Source organism: Triticum urartu, chromosome 4A (assembly GCF_056163025.1).
Source record: "Triticum urartu cultivar PI428250 chromosome 4A, HENAU_Tu73, whole genome shotgun sequence".
Taxonomy (NCBI): domain Eukaryota; kingdom Viridiplantae; phylum Streptophyta; class Magnoliopsida; order Poales; family Poaceae; genus Triticum; species Triticum urartu.
The window spans coordinates 157,050,676-157,063,031 of record NC_141876.1 but is presented as its reverse complement, the minus strand read 5'-3'; positions in this window follow the sequence as shown (position 1 = coordinate 157,063,031).

Below are 12,356 nucleotides of genomic sequence, written 5' to 3'. Positions count from 1 at the left end.
TCAGGCCGATCTGCCTCCTCAATGTTAGTTTCAAAATCTTCAGCAAGGTTGGGACCAATAGGCTCACACAGATTGCGCATTCTGTGGTGCAACAATCCCAAACTGCTTTCATACCGGACGGGAACATCCTTGAAGGGGTGGTTGTTCTTCATGAAACACTCCATGAAATCCACTCCAAAAAATTAGATGGAGTAATTTTTAAGGTGGATTTCGAAAAAGCGTACGATAAGGTCAAGTGGCCATTCCTCCAACAGGCATTGTGTATGAAAGATTTTGATGAAGCCTGGCACCGACAGGTCGAATCCTTTACGCAAAAAGGGAGTGTGGGAATTAAAGTGAATGACGATATAGGTCATTACTTCCAGACACATAAAGGCCTCAGACAAGGAGATCCGATGTCCCCTATCCTGTTTAACATTGTGGTGGATATGTTAGCAATTTTGATAGGAAGGGCTAAGGAGAATGGTCAAGTGGATGGTTTGGTACCTCATCTTGTTGATGGAGGTGTATCCATCCTTCAATACGCTGATGATACAATCCTCTTTATGGAGCATGATTTGGCCAAGGCGAGAAATATGAAGCTGGTGTTATGCCTTTTTGAACAATTGACCGGGTTAAAGATTAACTTTCATAAGAGCGAGTTGTTCTGCTTTGGTAGAGCCAAAGACGAACAGGAGTCTTATAGGCAATTGTTTAGGTGCGAGTTGGGGAGTTTACCTTTCTCATACCTTGGCATTCCGATACACCATCGTAAGCTGACAAACAGAGAATGGAAGTGCATCGAGGATCGATTTGAGAAGAAACTGAGCTGCTGGAACGGTAAGCTCATGTCATACGGAGGCCGTTTGATCTTGATTAATTCGGTGCTCACGAGTATGCCTATGTTCCTCTTATCGTTCTTTGAGGTCCCAGTTGGTGTTAGGAAAAGACTGGACTTCTATCGGTCGCGCTTTTTTTGGCAGGGTGATGAACTTAAAGAAAATACCGGCTTGCTAAATGGGACATCATCTGTCGACCGAAAGACCAAGGGGGTCTTGGTATTGAAAATCTTGAAGTTAAGAACAGATGCCTTCTTAGTAAGTGGTTGTGGAAGCTTTCTTCCGGGACTGAGGCCATGTGGGCGCAGATCCTCCGCAGCAAGTACCTCCAGACTAAAACATTGTCCCAGGTCACAGTCAGGCCGACTGATTCGCCTTTATGGAAAGGACTAATGAAAGTCAAACAATCAATGTTCAATAGGACGAGGTTTGTTATTGGAAACGGTGCAAGTACACGTTTCTGGGAGGATACTTGGCTTGGTGACTCACCTTTAGCCATTCAATATCCGTCTTTATATCGGATTGCTCAATGACGTGAGGTGTTCGTGGCAACAGTATTACAATATATCCCCCTTAATATTCAGTTTAGATGGTCGCTAGCGGGCAATCGTTGGGAAGAATGACTACATCTAGTTAGGAGACTGATGGAGGTTCAACTGTCTCACCAACCCGATGAATTACGCTGGAAGTTGACTAGATCTGGAGTATTTACAGTTAAATCAATGTATATTGATGTTATTAATTCGAACTCCATTCCAACTTCCAAGTATGTCTGGGCTGTCAAAGTTCCTTTAAAAATTAAAGTGTTTATGTGGTTCGTCCATAAACAAGTTATTTTAACAAAGGACAATTTGATAAAGCGTAATTGGACAGGACCTACTAGGTGTAGTTTCTGTGATCGGGATGAGACGATTAAGCATCTATTCTTTGATTGCCCGTTGGCCAAAATTCTTTGGCAGACGGTCCATATTGCTTTTAATATTACTCCACCGACTTCTGTCAACGCATTATTTGGGACATGGCTTAATGGGGTTGCAAGACATATTCGGGTTGGAGTTTGCGCTTTATTGTGGACTATCTGGAATTGCAGAAATGATTTGGTTTTTAACAGAACATCACAGATTCATTTTTTGCAGGTTATTTTTCGAGCTACAATAGTGATCCGTTCGTGGTCACTATTCACTCCTATGGAGGCCAGGAAGCATTTGGTTACTGGATCTATCCGTTGGGAGATGATAGCTCGGGATATCTTCAACCGGTTTGGATGGCGGTCATGTAATAGGATAGACAATTAGTTTACCTATCTATTTTTAGCCAGCCGGTTGTGGCGTCTTTTCCTGGCTAGTTTGTGTATCTAGCCTTTTAGGCTCTGCGTGAGCTGCCTTTTTCTTTTTTTCAGTTCGAGACTTTGGAATTTTGTTGGCACTTTTTGTTATTTGATTAATAAGATGGCCGTATGCATCACTCTGATGCAGAGGCCGGGAAGCCCCCTTTTTGAAAAAAAAATTCCTAAACAAACACCACACATGCAGTATACTTTAATCAGAACCCACAGGCCATTCGTTGCAAATATGATTGCATTGTGGATTAGTCAGCTTGGAGCGCGAGGTTACATCGTATCATGTCTTTCAGTTCAGGTAATACTCCAATTAGCAATCAAGTAGTACATACTCGAAACATGAATTCACAGTCCATATAATTTGGCCAACTGCCATTTTCTACTTGGGTTATTCAGAAACCAGAAGTGCATAAATGAACAGACAGAGAACCACCAGCACCAGCTGTTATTCTGAAAGTTACTCTCTCTGTTCAAAAATAGATGACTCAATTTTATATTAACTTTATGAACGTATTTTTCAGTACATGTTAGGGCATGTACAATGCATAGCCTCAAAATGATGGCTCGCATGTCATGTAGGATCGGATATGACGTAAATTAGGTTCGGATAGGGAAAGGGGATCCTCTCCAAGAGGCGGGTGCTTGAAAAGAAAAAGTATGGTCCGATAACAAAAACTGAAAAGGTTGGAGTGAAAAGTAGAGATGCATGTGTGCTATAGTCTTTATTTTCTATTTCTTATTGAGACACAGTAATGATAGCTTGCATTGGAGAGAAAAAATTAATGTAGGTATATTAAATTTTTTTTTTCATGCGGCATAAGTATCCATATGCCACCATTATACATGCCCTGCCTGCACTTATCATATCTTTCAGTACGTATTAGTAAGCACTTTAATTGGCAGTGCCATGTCATGTTTGGTCACAGCACTCACCACGTGTAACATCATAGTACTGCCATAGACCTCCAGTTGAATCTGCTGTTAACTTTGACTTGTACTCCACGGGCTAATTGACTCCGGAACTAACCATCATTCTTGTCTGAACCTATCATCATTGTGACTGGCCAGGTAAAATGACGTGAGTCAGTACTAACTTGTGGAAACACATCAAGATCAGAACCAACACTGTGTCAGTGACAGGTATGTTGCTGCTAACTTGAGAGCACGTAGGCAGACATACATGTGGTGCTGAGGGCAACAAGGAGGATGCGCTGGCGCTGCACGAATGAATGGCAACTGCGTCCTGACCTGCACCTCTATGCTAATATGCTCTAACATTGGCAACACGCCAAGTGCTCATAATCTCTCGTTAGGTGCTAATCCCATGGTATTATTGGGTAGTAGTACTACGTGAAGTGCCCTACAACAGGTAGCAGAATGCAGTACCAGTACTAAGGTCTAGGCTGGTTTGGTTTGGTTTGGTTGCCTTTGCCTAGGATTTAAGCATAAGATTCTTTTCGGGTAGTCTAACAAGGGCCGGGCCGGGGGTTGATTGAGATGAAATGTTGTCAGTACCCTGAATTTGTAGAGCGATATGCAGAGCAGCTAGGTGATCATGTGGGGGGTTCTTGTGTTCGTCCAAAGTAACAGCAAGCCAGCAAAATTTGCAAGACAAGCCATGTACCTCTGTGCCACCGTACAAGCTAACATCCAGAAGTTAGCCTTACAGTGGACTTTACACAAGTTAGCGTTGACAGCACAGTAGTGAATTTGTACTAGTTATTTGATCACCTGGATAAGTCAAGGTCAGGGAGAGGTCCTGCTTTAATTTGTGGTGATGTCTATCTAATTAACACTGACATATACCTACAACCTCATCGAAGGCCTATACAAAACTAGTTTCTGCAAGCACTAAAAAACGTGTCATTGCATCCCATGGATTATCAGTGTGAGTCTGAGAGCATCTCCAGCAGCTGCGCTTCGCGCCGCGCGCTAAAAACTAGCTTGCCGCGCGCCGTTCGCCTGGTTTTGTGCGGCCGCCAACGCCGACTCCAACAGCCGCGCTAAAATGCAGCGCGCGCGACTCGCCGGGGCATTGCATATATGACATTTTGGACACAAAATAAATTTGAAACATTCAAAATGCAATGAACATGACATATAAAATTTCACACAAACAAGTTGATGAATAAAAGTTCATGCCCACAAGTTCATCCAACCAATTTCAAAATGCAAACCAAGTTCAAGACACAAATGAAAGACACATTAATCCTCGTCCTCGTCTTTGTTCTCATCTTCGGAAGACGATTCTTTCGCCTCCGAAGATGAATCTTCCTCCTTCTCTTTATCGCGCACCGCATCACGTGAAGCTCTGACGGTGTTGGCAAGATCTTCAACGGTATCTTCATGGGATGGGGTGAGCGGGGTGCCGGCGCGTGCGTCCATGGGTGCAGTTCGCCGGCGCCGGCGCGCGCAGGGCGTAGGAGGCCGAGAGGAGAGAGTGCGGCGCGAGCGCTCGAGTGTAACGCGCGCGAAAGTGGGCGTCCCAAATATACCACGCGAGATAGCGAATCCGAACGCACGCCCAACTCCTTATACCAGGCGCGCGGTTATTGTACGCCCGCTAAAGCCACCCGCCGGGTTGCGCGCGCCGCTAAGATGGCCAAATTTACGGCGGGGCGTTTGTTTAGCGCGGCTGTTGAAGAGGTTCTAAAGCTGAGTAGGTGCAGTCGACATGGCTCATGCCTTGTGGCACACATTTAATCGTCAGCACCACCTGGATGATAGTACATTACACGTGTACCTGTCTTTTTGATAATTTGCATGTATCGGCATGCTGATGGTATACTACATGGAGTTGGCATCGCATCCATACATTTTTTTTAAAAACGACGTGATGCTGGCGGGATTAATGGCTGTGCATTCAGTACAGTAGTGATGGAAACTTTGGAGCATGTGACGTAGGAGTATCTATCTATCTCTGGCCCAAACCTGTGACGACCCAACCATCTAGCATAATCCTGATTACTAAAACTGGATTAGCGAATAACACGTTACGCATTATGGCCCGACTCAGCTGAGTCGACACTTTGACCTCGTGCAGTGCCATGTCCATGTGTCCTGCACAAGTTCAAATAAGTGTCGCACCCAAAAAGGAGAAGAAAAACAGAGCGGGTAGTGAAGTTTTTTTTTGAAAAAGGACGTTTTATTACTTAAAAGGTTTAAGTATTATACCCGGACTCTGCATAACTAAGATGCACACAGCCAACAAAGTCTCCACACCGAGTCAAAATAAAAGAATAAGGCGATATACAAGGAAAATGAAATCTGTATAACGCCTAAACTGAAGATGGCCCAATCATAAGATCATGCCGCCACCCATGTTGGATAAAAATATCTCTCGCCGTAGCCTCCAATCATGTACACACCTACATAAACAAGTCTCGATTCTCCACTCGTTGTAGAGAGGATCATAAACGAAGAGTCCCGGTACATCTGTAGATAACCTGCATAAGAGAAGTACTTTTATCACTAAAAATCTTATCATTTCTACATAGCCAAAGCGACCAAATCACGGCAAGCGCTCACATCCTGATAAGAATTCTAAACTTGCGATCAATCCTATGTAGTCAGTTGCCAAATATATTAGCAACACTACAAGGAGGATACAAGCCAGACGCTATTTGAATGACTGGCCATATAGAACGAGCCAATTTACATTGGAAGAATAAATGTTTTACTGTCTCATCATGCGGACAAAAGACACATTGTGTACTTCCATGCCAATTCCTCTTAATAAGGTTATCTTTTGTAAGAATGACTCCGCGACGAAGATACCATGCAAAGATTTTATTCTTAAGAGGTATCTTCATCTTCCAGATCTTATTATTATTATCAACTGGCACGTCAGACTGGATCAAAGCTCTATACATAGAATCCACTGAGAATTTCCCATTCCCATGTAGGTTCCAATGAAATACATCGGACCCTTGTGATAACTGTACCGCGGCTAACCGCTGGAGTAGCATGTTCCACGATTGGAGTCTAGGTCCAATTAAATCCCTTCTGAACGTCACATTTGGTGGAAATTCCAAAACCTTGGCGATAATATCACCCTTGTGATGCACAATATTGTATAGAGATGGATATTATTCACGGAGTGTAGCATTACCTAGCCACTTATCCTTCCAGAATCTAATTTTCGAGGCATCCGTAATCGAGAAGGAACCATAGCGTAAGAAATATTTCTTCGTTGCCATTAGTCCTGCCCAAAAATGGGAGTCCCCAGGCTTCCAGTATACTTGTGATACCGCCTTTGAACCCATATATTTTCTTCTAAGGAGGGTTTGCCATACACCATCTTCCGTCGATAACTTAAACAACCATTTGCCGAGAAGGGCCCTATTCTTAACCTCAAGGTCATGAATGCACAACCCGCCTTGGTCCTTGGGACGGCAAACCACACTCCATTTAGCCGGCCGGTATTTCTTTCTCTCGCTATCTCCTTGCCAAAAGAATCTCGATCATAAGTAATCTAATCTATGTAATACTCCTTTCGACAACTGGAAGAAGGAAATCATATATAGTATCATATTACTTAGTACTGAATTTATGAGGACCAACCTTCCACCCAGAGATAACAGTTTACCTTTCCAACTACTAAGTCTTTTTTGTAGTCTCTCCTCGACGTATTTCCATTCAACATTTGTGAGTCTCCGATAATGTATCGGTATCCCCAAATAAGTGATCGGAAACTGGCCCAACCTGCATCCGAATAGGTCAGCATACAGGTGGGCCTCGTCTTGAGCCTCGCCAAAATAAAACAATTCACTTTTATGGAAATTGATCTTAAGCCCTGAGAGTTGCTCGAATGCTGATAAAATTAATTTCAGATTTCTTGCTTTCTCGAGGTCATGATCCATAAAGAGAATTGTATCGTCAGCATATTGAAGGATGGAGGGACCACCATCAACTAGATGATTCACCACCACATCAATTTGGCCATCAACCTTGGCACGCTCAATCATGACCGCTAGCATATCTGTCACTATATTGAATAGCATGGGCGATGCTGGGTCACCTTGTCGCAATCCTTTCTTCGTTTGGAAATAGTTACCAATGTAATCATTGACTTTAATGGCAACACTACCTCCAGTCACGAAGCTATGGATCATTGCGTGCCACTCTATAGAAAATCCTTTCATTCTGAGAGTCTGTTGAACAAAAGACCACTTGACTTTGTCATAAGCTTTTTCAAAGTCGATTTTAAGCACTACCCCATTCAATTTTTTCCGATGCAATTCATGGACTGTTTCATGAAGGACAACAACCCCATCTAGGATGTTTCTGCCTTGCATGAAAGCAGTTTGAGAAGGACGAACCACATGTTCAGCAACCGAATGTAGTCTAATCGTCGCAACCTTAGTGAAGATTTTAAAACTGACATTAAGGAGGCAGATTGGCCGATACTATTGTATCCTTTCAGCCTCCTTAACCTTAGGTAATAAAATAATTTCACCGAAGTTTAATCGAAACAACTCTAGTTGGCCAACATGAAGGGAGCCAAACAAGAGTAGGAGATCATGTTTGATGACATCCCAAAAGTTTTGGTAGAACTCATTGGGAAAACCATCTGGACCCGGTGCTTTGTTATGCTCCATTAGGAAAACCGCCTTTCTAACTTCCTCCTCAGAAAATGGAGCTGTTAGAAGGCTATTTTCCGCATCAAAAACTTGTGGGATGTCATCTGTTCAAGACTCATCCATCGAGAAGTTCCCTTCCTCAGGGGTTCCGAATAGATTTTTGTAATAATTAGTTATATAAGACTTAAGTTGCTCATGCCCTTCAATCGTGCCCTCCTCCTGATGTAGGGAATGAATAAGTTTATTCCGGTATCTACCATTGGCGACACCATGGAAATATCTCGTATTCGAATCACCTTTCAGGATAAACTGAGAGTTTGAATGCTGGTACCACTTAAGTTCCTCCTCACGTAGCATGTGAGATAACTAGGCATTCGATTGACTCTTGATCTCTATTTCATGCTCAGAGAGAGGTCTAATCTCTACCAAAGCTTCTAAATCATCAATAATAGATGAAAGACGAAGTTTTTCTTTTTTGAGGATACCCGCGGTGTGCCTAGCCCAACCACAAAGGAACTAACGTAAAGCACGCATTTTGTTGTTCCATTTGTCAATTGGGGTAAGTCCGGCAACCGGTTTATCCCACACTTCCTTGACCATGTCTTGGAATCCATCCCGATGCAACCAACCCAGTTCGAACTTGAACTTGCGTCTGTGTTGCGGTCGTGGCAATCCAGTAGATAAGAGGATGCGTGCGGTAGTGAAGTTTTTAGTGAGGAACATACGACACGTCGAAAGGAGGTTTGGAGCTCACGTGCAAAGTAAAGTTTGCTTGTGTTGTGCAAGTCGTGGCTCTGGTCCCAAGAAGAAGTAGAATCCCACTAAGGCATCTCCAACGGTAATCCACAAATTTTCTCCTGCATCCGTCCGCCGAAATGGGATCGATCCGCGGACATGGATGTTGAAGGCCGCTGTCCAACTGTAGCTGCATACATTTCAAACTCTTTTTCAACAAACCAGACGAAATTCATGCAAACACGACGGCTTTTCATTACATATCGAACATTTTAGAAGAAGAAAATTTGAAGTATATATGCCCTAGAGGCAATAATAAAGTTGTTATTTATATTTACTTATATCATGATAAATGTTTATTATTCATGCTAGAATTGTATTAACCGAAAACTTAGTACATGTGTGAATACATAGACAAACAGAGTGTCCCTAGTATGCCACTACTTGACTAGCTCGTTTATCAAAGATAGTTAAGTTTCACGACCATATATAGACATGTGTGTTGGGGAACGCAGTAATTTCAAAAAAATTCCTACGCACACGCAAGATCCATCTAGGTGATGCAAAGCAACGAGAGGGGAGAGTGTTGTCTACGTACCCTCGTAGACCGTAAGCGGAAGCATTATGACAACGCGTTTGATGTAGTCGTACGTCTTCACGATCCGACCAATCCTAGCATCGAAGGTATGGCACCTCCGCGATCTGCACACATTCAGCTCGATGACGTCCCACGAACTCTAGATCCAGCTGAGTGTCGGGGGAGAGCTTCGTCAGCATGTTGGCATGATGATGGTGATGATGAAGTCACCGACGCAGGGCTTCGCCTAAGCACTACAATGATATGACCGAGGTGGAAATCTATGGAGGGGGGCACCGCACACGGCTAAGAGATCAACTTGTGTGTCTATGGGGTGCCCTCCTCCCCCGTATATAAAGGAGTGGAGGAGGGCACGGCCGGCCCTCTCTATGGCGTGCCCTAGGGGGAGTCCTACTCCCACCGGGAGTAGGATTCCCCCCTTTCCCTAGTAGGAGTAGGAGAGAAGGAAGGGGGAGAGAGAAGGAAGGAAGGGGGGCCACCCCCCACCCAATTAGGATTGGGCTAGGGGGGCGCGCCCTCCTCCTTGGCCTTCCTCTCCTCTATTCCACTAAGGCCCAATAAGGCCCATATACTCCCCGGGGGGTTTCGGTAACCTCTCGGTACTCCGATAAATGCCCGAACTCATCCGAAACCATTACGATGTCCAAACATAGGCTTCCAATATATCGATCTTTATGTCTCGACCATTCCGAGACTCCTCGTCATGTCCGTGATCATATCCGGGACTCCGAACTACCTTTGGTACATCAAAATACATAAACTCATAATACCGATCGTCACCGAACGTTAAGCGTGCGGACCCTACGAGTTCGAGAACTATGTAGACATGACCGAGACTCATCTCCGGTCAATAAAAATAGCAGAACCTGGATGCTCATATTGGTTCCCACGTATTCTACGAAGATCTTTATCGGCCAAACCGCATAACAACATACGTTGTTCCCTTTGTCATCGGTATGTTACTTGCCCGAGATTCGATCGTCGGTATCTTAATACCTAGTTCAAACTCGTTACTGGAAACTCTCTTTACTCGTTCCGTAATGCAACATCCCGCAACTAACTCATTAGTCACATTGCTTGCAAGGCTTATAGTGATGTGCATTACTGAGAGGGCCCAGAGATACCTCTCCGATACACGGAGTGACAAATCCTAATCTCGATCTATGCCAACTCAACAAACACCATTGGAGACACCTGTAGAGCATCTTTATAGTCACCCAGTTACGTTGTGACGTTTGATAGCACACTAAGCGTTCCTCCGGTATTCGGGAGTTGCATAATCTCATAGTCATAGAAACATGTATAAGTTATGGAGAAAGCAATAACAGTAAACTAAATGATCAAAGTGCTAAGCTCATGGGTGGGTCAAGTCAATCACATCATTCTCCTAATGACGTGATCCCGTTAATTATATGATAACTCTTTGTCCATGGCTAGGAAACTTAACCATCTTTGATCAATGAGCTAGTCAAGTAGAGGCATACTAGTGACACTCTGTTTGTCTATGTATTCACACATGTACTAAGTTTCCGGTTAATAAAATTCTAGCATGACTAATAAACATTTGTCATGATGTAAGGAAATATAAATAAAAACTTTATTATTGCCTCTAGGGCATATTTCCTTCAGTCTCCCACTTGCACTAGAGTCAATAATCTAGATTACATTGTAATGATTCTAACACCCATAGAGTCTTGGTGCTGACCATGTTTTGCTCGTGAGAGAGGCTTAGTCAACGGGCCTGCAACATTCAGATCCGTATGTATCTTGCAAATCTCTATGTCTCCCTCCTTGACTTGATCGCGGATGGAATTGAAGCGTCTCTTGATGTGCTTGGTTCTCTTGTGAAATCTGGATTCCTTTGCCAAGACAATTGCACCAGTATTGTCACAAAATATTTTCATTGGACCCGATGCAGTAGGTATGACACCTAGATCGGATATGAACTCCTTCATCTAGGCTTTTTCATTTGCTGCTTCCGAAGCAGCTATGTACTCCGCTTCACATGTAGATCCCGCCATGATGCTCTGCTTAAAACTGCACCAACTGACAACTCCACCATTTAATAAAAATACGTATCCGGTTTGTAACTTAGAGTCATTCGGATCAATGTCAAAGCTTGCATCAATGTAACCATTTACGATGAGCTCTTTGTCACCTCCATAAACGAGAAACATATCCTTAGTCCTTTTCAGGTATTTCAGGATGTTCTTGACCGCTGTCCAGTGATCCACTCCTGGATTATTTTGGTACCTCCCTGCTAAACTAATAGCAAGGCACACATTAGGTCTGGTACACAGCATTGCATACATGATATAACCTATGGCTGAAGCATAGGGAATGCCTTTCATTTTCTCTCTATCTTCTGTAGTGGTCGGGTATTGAGTCTGACTCAACTTCACACCTTGTAACACAGGCAAAAACCCTTTCTTTGTTTGATGCATTTTGAACTTCTTCGAAACTTTATCAAGGTATGTGCTTTGTGAAAGTCCAGTTAAGCATCTTGATCCATCTCTATAAATCTTGATGCCCAATATATAAGCAGCTTCACCGAGGTCTTTCATTGAAAAATTCTTATTCAAGTATCCTTTTATGCTATTCAGAACTTCAATATCATTTCCGATCAGCAATATGTCATCCACATATAATATCAGAAATGCTACAGAGCTCCCACTCACTTTCTTGTAAATATAGGCTTCTCCAAAAGTCTGTATAAAACCATATGCTTTGATCACACTATCAAAGCGTATATTCCAACTCCTAGAGGCTTGCACCAGTCCATAAATGGATCACTGGAGCTTGTACACTTTGTTAGCACCTTTTGGATCGACAAAACCTTCTGGTTTCATCATATGTAACTCTTCTTTAAGATATCCATTAAGGAATGCAGTTTTGACATTCATTTGCCAAATTTCATAATCATAAAATGCGGCAATTGCTAACATGGTCTGGACGGACTTAAGCATCGCTACGGGTGAGAAGGTCTCATCGTAGTCAACTCCTTGAACTTGTTGAAAACCTTTCGCAACAAGTCGAGCTTTGTAGACAGTAATATTACCGTCAGCGTCAGTCTTCTTCTTGAAGATCCATTTATTTTCTATGGTTTGCCGATCATCGGGCAAGTCAACCAAAGTCCACACTTTGTTCTCATACATGGATCCCATCTCAGATTTCATGTCCTCAAGCCATTTTGCGGAATCTGGGCTCATCATCGCTTCCTCATAGTTCGTAGGTTCGTCATGGTCAAGTAACATGACCTATAGAACAGGATTACCGTACCACTC